This window comes from Haematobia irritans, chromosome 1 (genome assembly GCF_050003625.1).
Source record: "Haematobia irritans isolate KBUSLIRL chromosome 1, ASM5000362v1, whole genome shotgun sequence".
NCBI classification, from domain to species: domain Eukaryota; kingdom Metazoa; phylum Arthropoda; class Insecta; order Diptera; family Muscidae; genus Haematobia; species Haematobia irritans.
The window spans coordinates 80,917,179-80,926,873 of record NC_134397.1 but is presented as its reverse complement, the minus strand read 5'-3'; positions in this window follow the sequence as shown (position 1 = coordinate 80,926,873).

The following is a 9,695-nucleotide window of genomic DNA, read 5'->3' as shown; positions in this document are numbered from 1 at the left end:
CATATATGTGTTTAGAAAGAGAGACCTAGATAGTATGCTGCAAGTAAAATAATGGAAGTAACCAATTGACGCCTTAAAAATATATCCACACAAAGAAAATTTCATTAAAATTTTGTTCTACCAGAGTATGCCCTAAGGTGAAACATAATATGTTTGAACAATACAAACAATATTTTGTTTGCACCAATCCTGAAAATATATATGCTTGAAGCATACGTCTCTCAGACGTGTTTGGGGTATATGTTACAGAAGCGATTTTTTTTTTTTTTGAGGGTGCACTCTTGAAAAAAAGCATTTACGGTTCCAAAGATATTGTCAACCAATGATTCTGGTATTTATTCTGAGCCAAAGAAGCGGAATATTGAACACATTTACGTCACAATTCACTTGTAAATTTAAGTTTTGCGTACTTGATTCTAGAAAACAAATTTTAATTTATTAATTATTCCAGCTTTTTTTATTAATCCACTAAAAGTGAAAATTATTTTATGTTTCAAATAAAAAACGACTTTAAAATAAAGTGTTAAAAACATTTCCGAATTTTGGACAAGGAAAAAAAAACTATGTCAGAGAAATGAGTCTTCTATGCTACATGAAATCTTTGGCCTCACGAGAATATTTTTTCAGTGCATAGATACTATTGAATAGTGATAAAAATTCTGTTTGGTCCGACCATCGGAGCAAATTTAAAAATTAGAAACCTTTTGGACCAATTTTGGTCCGATCGGACTAAAATGGCAACGCTGATTATAAGCAAAATTCGCGTTCGTATTTTAACCATAAACAGCTTATCTACGCCTGAGAGACGTATGTGTTTTTTAGTTTTTCGCTCTCCCTCTTGAAAATGAGTACCGAAAATGGGATTTTTTTGTTACATAATAAATAAAAGTTTAGCCCAAAACGTTTTTAAATGATAAGGATTTGTATATAAAATCCGTGTAAGTATAAAAATTTAAAACAAAAATTCACAAATTTTGTCCACGTGATGACAAACTATGATACGTCCCACAGACGTATGTTTAGCTTATCCATGACTTTCGGTAGGGTTAAGGACATGAAATCTTTGGCTTCAGTGTACAAAGCTGTTCACATCTAAAATTTTAACTTTGTAATAACATAATAACTTGAGAATATTATAATAACATAAAAGGGACACCATAAACGAGTCAAATGGTAATAATCCTAATAATTTACTGACAGTTTAACTAAGGGGAAATATCTAAATTGGCAACGCTTGTCCATATCGGTTCATAATTAACTATATATTCAAATCTGGGGATCGGTGTATATGGGGGCTATACACCGATCCCCAGATTTGAACTCCAGATCCTCTAGGAAGAGAAAAATTCACGCGATCCGGTTGAAATTTGGTACGTGGTGTACGTATATAGTCTTTAACAACCATGCAAATTGATCCATATAGGTCCATAATTATATATAGCCCCCAAATAAACCAACTCCCAGATTTGGCTTGCGGAGGGTCTTAGAGAAGCAAATTTCATCCGATCCGGTTGAAATTTGGTGTGTGATGTTACTATATGGTCTCTAATAACTATGCAAAAATTGGTCCATATCAGTCCCTAGTTATATATTGTCCCCATGTAAACCGATCCCCAGTTTTGAACTCAGGATCCACTTGGAGGACCAAATTCATCCGATCCGGTTGCTACGTGGGATACGAATGTAGTCTCTAATAACCATGCAAACCATATCCATCCATATCGGTCCATAATTATATACAGACCCCATATCACCCGATCCCCAGATTTGACTTCTGGAGCCTCTTCACTGAAAAAAAGCATACTCGGATCCACAGATTTTGTCTTTACTTTAAAAAATTTGGTATTGATTCCGAGCCAAAGAAGCGGAGAATACAAGTAAGGATACTTTTAAGACGCAATTCTCTTTTAAATTTAGGTTTTGTGTACTTGCTTCTAGGAAGCAAATCTTAATTTTTCGCTTTCTCAGCTTTTTTTCTTCATATGCTATCAAAGTCCTTTAAAAACGAGTTAACGGCAACTTTATTTTCCAAATTAGGACTCGACTTCCAGTAGAAATTATGCTAAGTTTGAAGTAAAAAACTTCTTTAAAATAAAGTTTTGAAAAACATGTCCTATATTTGAACGATATTTTGCTTTGTAGTGAAGATGCAAAAAGACAACAAATTTAAAGACAATTTCATTAAATTTAAAGAATTTTTCTGAATTATTAAAGTCAAGTTGACCTTAGCCTATAAATTTTTTCCTTCATGTTAAGATACCCATTTTTAAGTCAAATAACTTAATTATAAGGACAATACGACTTCATTGAAAAATTTATCGACTTTTGGACAAGGAAAATATCTTTATTTTAGAGAAATGCGCCTTCTATGCTAAGCAAATTTTGTATTCGTATTTTAAAGACATGACCTCACGACAATATTTTTTTCTGTGTTGGCTCCAGAGGTCCAAATTTAAACAGATGCGGTTTAAATTTGGTACGTAATGTACGATATAGTCTCTAACAAACATGCAAAAATTCGTCCATATCGGTCTATAATTATATATAGCCCCCATACACTGAAAAAAAGCATGTCCGGTTCGAAAGATTTTGTCTTTAACATACGTTAACAATTTTGGTATTGATTCTAGGAAGCAAATTTTAATTTTTCGCTTTCTCAGCTTTTTTTCTTCATATGCTATCAAAGTCCTTTAAAAACGAGTTAACGGCAACTTTATTTTCCAAATTAGGACTCGACTTCCAGTATAAATTATGCTATGTTTCAAGTAAAAAACGTCTTTAAAATAAGGCGTTGAAAAACATGTCCTTTTTTTGAACGATTTTTTGCTTTGTAGTCAAGATGCAAAAAGACAAGAAAATCAAAATAATTTCATTAATTTTAAAGAATTTTTCTGAATTATTAAAGTAAAGTTGACCTTAGCCCAAAAAATTTTTCTTTCATGTTATTATACCCATTTTTAAGTCAAATCAGTTAATTATAAGGACAACACGACTTCATTGAAAGATTTATCGACTTTTGGACAAGAAAAAAAACTTTATATTGGAGAAATGCATCTTCTATGCTAAGCAAAATTTGCATTCGTATTTTAAGGACATGAAATCTTTGGCCTCACGACAATATGTTTTAAGTCTATAAACTGATCCCCAGATTTGACCTACGGAGCCTCTTGGAGGAGCAAAATTCATCTGATCCGGTTGAAATTTGGTACTTGGGGTACGTATATAGTCTGTAATAACCATGCAAAAAGTGGTCTATATCGGTTCATAATTATATATGGCCCCCATATAAACCGATCCCCAGAATTGACCTCCTGAGCCTCTTGGAGGAGCAAAGTATATGGTCTTTAACAACCATGCCAAAATTGGTCCATATCGTTCCGTAATCATTTATAGCCCCCATGATAGGTTAGGTTGTAACGAACCGCTGTCCTAAAATTTCATCCGACCGTGCTCAAGGAAATTGGGAGTAGTTCTTGGACAGCCAGTTACATAATCAAAAAAATTTTTTTTTTTTGAAACAAGACTTTTAAATAGTGTTAAGAAAATTGGAGAAAGTACATTAACGGATCTAGGACATTGCTACGGTGGTTGTTCTTATGTTTCGTCAATAAAATTCAAATTAGTAAGTCATAATAGAAAAATTATACATATTTATTTAAAACAAGTAAGTAAAGTAGAAAGTCGGGCGGGGCCGACTATATCATACCCTAAACCACCATTACAGAATTAGTAATCATAAGCATTTGTGGGGTAACATATAGGTCTGGGAGATAAACCGCAGTTGCATATTTAAGAAAATTAAGGGGTACATGTCTATGGGTGCTTTGTGTCAATCTGACTATAGCTCATAGTCAATGTTGCCACGGAAAATGTTCGGTTTACCCTACAAGGGCAAAAAAAGTTCCCTACTTTCCCATACATTTTCAAACAATTTTCCCTACTATATTTTTCTTTAAATTTAAAAAATTATACAAAACAAAAATGGTTCTAAGTACTTTATTATCTTAGAACATGAATATGCAACGTATATAACTTAGAATATAAATTTGTATTACCACCACGGTTGCCACAGTTGGTAGAATTCTACCCAAATTAGTAATCTTTTTTGTTAAATCTCTATAAAAATAAAATTTTGGAAAAAGTTTCTATAAACAAATTTTTGTGACAAATTTTTCTATAGAAATAAAATTTTGACATTAAATTCTATAGAAATAAAATTTTGAGAAAATTTTTTATAGTAATAATATTTTGAAAAAAATTTCTATAGAAGTACAATTTTGACAAAATGTTCTATAGAAATAAAATGTTGACAAAATTCTCTACAGGAATAAAGTTTACCACACATTGTTAAAGAAGAAGCCATGCCGGCTTCAAATTTCCTCCTCTAGAGGTACCAAAATGTAAAAATTATTACAAATTGTGTTGAGTGAAAACGTCCTACATTGTGGCCCTATGTCCCTACAAGACGCTAAATATTAGAAAAACCCTACATATAGGGAATTTCCCATATTTCTAGCAACACTGGCTGTGTTGATATGGCGCCTACGGAGTTAGTATGCCACTAATATTGAGCCCATTATTAAAAAAGAGAAAATCGTTCAATTAGTGCGGGTAATAAATACAAATTTGTAAAAATCGAGCAATATTCTTATGTAAGAGCTACAAGTAAGTTTAAGTACGATCGGCTAGTACATCAAAATTTGAAATTTGAGTAACATTGGTTAATAAATAAGAGTACTATGGCCAAATTTGGGAAAATCGAGCGATGCTATATATAGAAGCTATATCTAAATCTGAACCAATTTGCATAATATTTTGCGGGTTTGATTAATACCACAAAAGGTGACCTTGTGCAAGATTTGAGTAAGATCAGTTAAGAAATGAGGCCTGTATGGTCAAACATAAGGTTATTAGGGGCGAATTTTTCAAAATCGGGTGATACATATATGGGAGCTATATCTACATCTGAACCGATTTCGATGAAATTTTGCACATATAGTTAGTACTATAGAGGACTGGATCTAGCCAACTCTTAGTAAGATCGGTTAATAAATAAGGGCTCTATGGCCAAATTTTGGATAATCGGGCTATACATATATATGGGAGCTATATCTAAATCTGAAACGATTTCGATGATTTTTTGCACATATAGTTAATGCTATAGAAGACTACATTTAGCCAAATTTGGGTAAGATCGGTTGATAAATAAGGGTTTTATGGCCAAATTTAGAAAAATCGGGCGGTACATATATATGGGAGCTATAGCTAAATCTGAACCGATTTCGATGATTTTTTTTACATATAGTTAGCGCTATAGAAGATTATATTTAGCCAACTTTGAGTAAGATCGGTTGATAAATAAAGGTTTTGTGGCCAAATTTGGGAAAATCGGGCAATACATATATATGAGAGCTATATCTAAATCTGAACAGATTTGGATGAAATTTTGCAAACTTGAAGGGCGATGGAAAATATTACCTTTTGCAAAATTTGGTGACGATCCGTTAGAAAAAACGCTCAACGTGACCCTATTTGTCGAAATCGGGCGATATATATGGGAGCTATATCTAAATTTGATCCGATTTCTTCCAAATTCAATAGCGTTCGTCCTTGTGCCCAATAAACTCCCTGTACCTAATTTCATCAAAATCGGTTAATAATTGCGACCGGCATCCTGTGAACAACAAATACATGGACAGACGGACGGACGGACGGACGGACACCAAGCGCTAGATCGACTCAGGAGGTGATTCTGAGTCGATCGGTATATATTTTAAGGGGTCTAAAATCAATATTTCTGGTAGGCACATTTTTTGGCCGATCAAACTTATTATACCCTGACTACCCTGGGTATAAAAATGAATTCGGAATATAAATTAAACTAATTAACAATATCGCAAAGTGCAATACCGCAGAAAACAAACAGACGCGAAAATATTTAAGTAGTTAAAGTTAGTCGATGATATAAAGATTTGTGTTTAAATTTTAGTTATAAGAAAACTGATTAAGAGGGTAAAAAGGTGATATATACTTACGTGTCTCCATGTAGCGATCGCTGCATCTTTGATAAAGACCAATGTGTGTTATAAACTCGATTCAATTGTAGGTTAATAATAATTAAAAGTAAATTTAGCAATTTCCACTTCTGCGAATCTCTGGAACGAAGATAATAAAGAGCATCGATGATTGAATCCCAAATTCTGATTTTATAAGTTTCTTTTATGGCGACTCTAATTATAGAGAATTTCCATAATAATAGTTGACCTTTTAAATTATTGCTCTTGTTTCGAATAATGTCAAAAATTACGGATGCCTTGATTTTGATGTGGACTTCATGGGACAGAAAAACAAGGATACTAAGTGTCTGTCCACTAATGTAAATTGTCAGCAATAGCCATAGCTTATATGTTATATACCAAAAATTCTGGCTTGGTTTTAGAAGGAAGTTCTTAAAAATATTATTATGGACTCCAATGAGGTCAGCAATGGTTAAGTCCAAACTCGATATTTCTCGTCTTTTATATTATAAGGAAATTTTTTAGTATCTTCTTTTTTTATACCCTCCACCATAGGATGGGGGAATATTAACTTTGTCATTCCGTTTGTAACACATCGAAATATTGCTCTAAGACCCCATAAAGTATATATATTCTGGGTCGTGGTGAAATTCTGAGTCGATCTAAGCATGTCCGTCCGTCCGTCTGTTGAAATCACGCTAACTTCCGAACGAAACAAGCTATCGACTTGAAACTTGGCACAAGTAGTTGTTATTGATGTAGGTCGGTTGGTATTGCAAATGGGCCATGGTGTTAGTATACGGTCTCTAACAACCATGCAAAAATTGGTCCACATCGGTCCATAATTATATATAGCCCCCATATAAACCGATCCCCCGATTTGGCTTGTGGAGCCTCTAAGAGATGCAAATTTCATCCGATCCGGCTGAAATTTGTTAGTATATGGTCTCTAACAACCATGCAAAAATTGGTCCACATCGGCCCATTATTATATATAGCCTCCATATAAACCGATCCCCAGATTTGACCTCCGGAGCCTCTTAGAGGAGCAAAATTCGTCCGATCCGGTTGAAATTGGGTACGTGGTGTTAGTATATGGTCTCTAACAACCATGCAAGAATTGGTCCATATCGGTCCATAATTATATATAGCCCCCATATAAATCGATCCCCAGATTTGTCCTCCGCAGCCTCTTGGAGGAGCAAAATTCATCCGATCCGGTTGAAATTTGCAACGTGGTCTTAGTATAAGGCCGCTAATAACTATGCCAAAATTGGTCCATATCGGTCTATAGTTATATATAGGCGATCCCCAATCACACAAAAAGTGGTCCTTATCGGTTCATAATCATGGTTGCCACTCGAGCCAAAAATAATCTACCAAAATTGTATTTTTATAGAAAACATTGTCAAAATGTTATTTCTATGGAAAATTTTGTAAAAATTTTATTTCTATAGAACATTTTATCAAAATTTTATTTCTATAGAAAATTTTGTCAAAATTTTATTTCTATGGAAAATTTTGTCAGAATTTTATTTCTATAGAAAATTTTTTCAAAATTTTACTTCTATAGAAAATGTTGTCAAAATTTTATTTCTATAGAAACTTTAAACTTAATTATATACGTATTTAATCGGCCTTTTTTAGTTTAATATATACCACGTATGGACTATGTGGTATATATTACGGTGTTAGAAAGTTTTAAGATACCTTGCCATCGGCGAGTGTTACCGCAACCCAAGTAATTCGATTGTGGATGACAGTCTTCAGTAGAAGTTTCTACACAATCCATGGTGGAGGGTACATAAGCTTCGGCCTGGCCGAACTTACGGCCGTATATACATGTTTTTTTTTCTTGTTTCCTAGACGACCTTTTTTATTATTTCAAAGCTAATATGTTGTTTTTTCTTTTTTTTCATTATGGTTTGCAAGTGTCGCCTCCATAAATCAGTCCATTGTGACACCACATTGGTGAACTTCTCTCTTATCACTGAGTGTTACCCGATTCCATGTTAAGCTCAATGACAAGGGTCCTCCTTTTTATAGCCGAGTCTCAACGGCGTTCCACATTGCAGTGAAACCACTTAGAGAAGCTTTGAAACCCTCAGAAATGTCACCAGCATTACTGAGGTGGGATAATCCACCGCTGAAAAACTTTTTGGTGTTCGGTCGAAGCAGGAATCGACCTTGTGTATGCAAGGCGGGCATGCTAACCATTGCACCACGGTGGCCCCCATATAAACCGGTCGCCAGATTTGGTTTTGTAGCCTCTTGGAAGAGCAAATTTCATCCGATTTAGTTCAGATTTGATCCATTGTGCTAGTATATGGCTGCTAACAACCATGCCTAACTAGGTCTATATCAGTTATATATAGCCCTCAAATAAACCGATCCGTAATCACACAAAAATTGGTCCATATCGGTTCATAATTGTATAAAGCCCCCATATAAATCGACCCCCATATTTCAATTCTGGCTCTCTAATTACCGCGCAAAAGTTTATGCCGCTTCGTAATTATTAGTGGACTTCCATACACTGTTAGAAAAATATGTTTTTCATATGTTCCGATATAAACAACATGTGTTTCGGATAAATTTTTTAAACACAATATATTTAAGTGCAAAAATGTAATGTTCCTAAACTAGCATTAAATGTTTGGGACACCTATGATAGAATATATAATGTTTGGGACATGAATGTTTCATAAAAATAATATGTGTAAACATATATATGTTGTGATATTTTATTCAGAGAGCGACAGAGAGAAAGAGAGAGAGAGTATAGAGAAAGAAATAGAGATGGAAAAAGGGGAGGGTTGACGAAAGATATCAACATAACAAAGCAAGAGAGAAAGAAATAGAGATGGAACACGGGAGGGTTGACGAAAGATATCAACATAACAAAGCGAGAGAATCTAAAGAGAGCAATATCTGTGAAGCTGCTTGTATGTTGTTTCGGAAAACTGTTTTACGTGTTCATTTGTTTTGGCTATGCGCTTGGCATGTTAATAAGGCTTCCCCAACAATTTGATAAGCTTAAATCTAACTGCCTGTTCATGGAATTTTCGTTCGCCTCGAGACGAACGATTCGTCAAAAATCCCATACTGACATCTCGAAAACCAGAGCCTTTGGAATCCCAATTGTTTCGGTGGTCGATATTAAATCATAAATAATGTGTTCATGACAAATTTCAGAATTTTCTAACAAATATAGCTAAAGTTATTTTATTTTGAATCTAGACGAACGATTCGTCTCAAGTCGATTTTGTGTTTCATGAACAGGCAGTAAAAATAATTTTGCACAATTTAAAGAAACACGTGTTTTTCTTCGTTCAGGTTTGTGATTTCCTTGGAGCAAGTCGCAATGTTTGTTTTTTTAAGTAACTAAAGTGTCAAAGTATATATTTTTTGATAATAATTGTATAATAATTTTACTTATTTATTCAGCGGAAACTTCTACCATGAAAGCCAATGTTCTGTTCAATATGTGGAAATTAGACGTCCAATACGAAATCAGTTCCTACGATGAAGGTGTTTTATTGTTTCATAGTACAATATTATATAGTACAAAATAAAACAAAAAGAATTCTGCACAAATCTTGGGTTTCTTATTTATACAGATAAGAAATTTGGAGTAGGTCCTACATAAAGTAGCCTTCATAAAAAAGATGAAGAAAG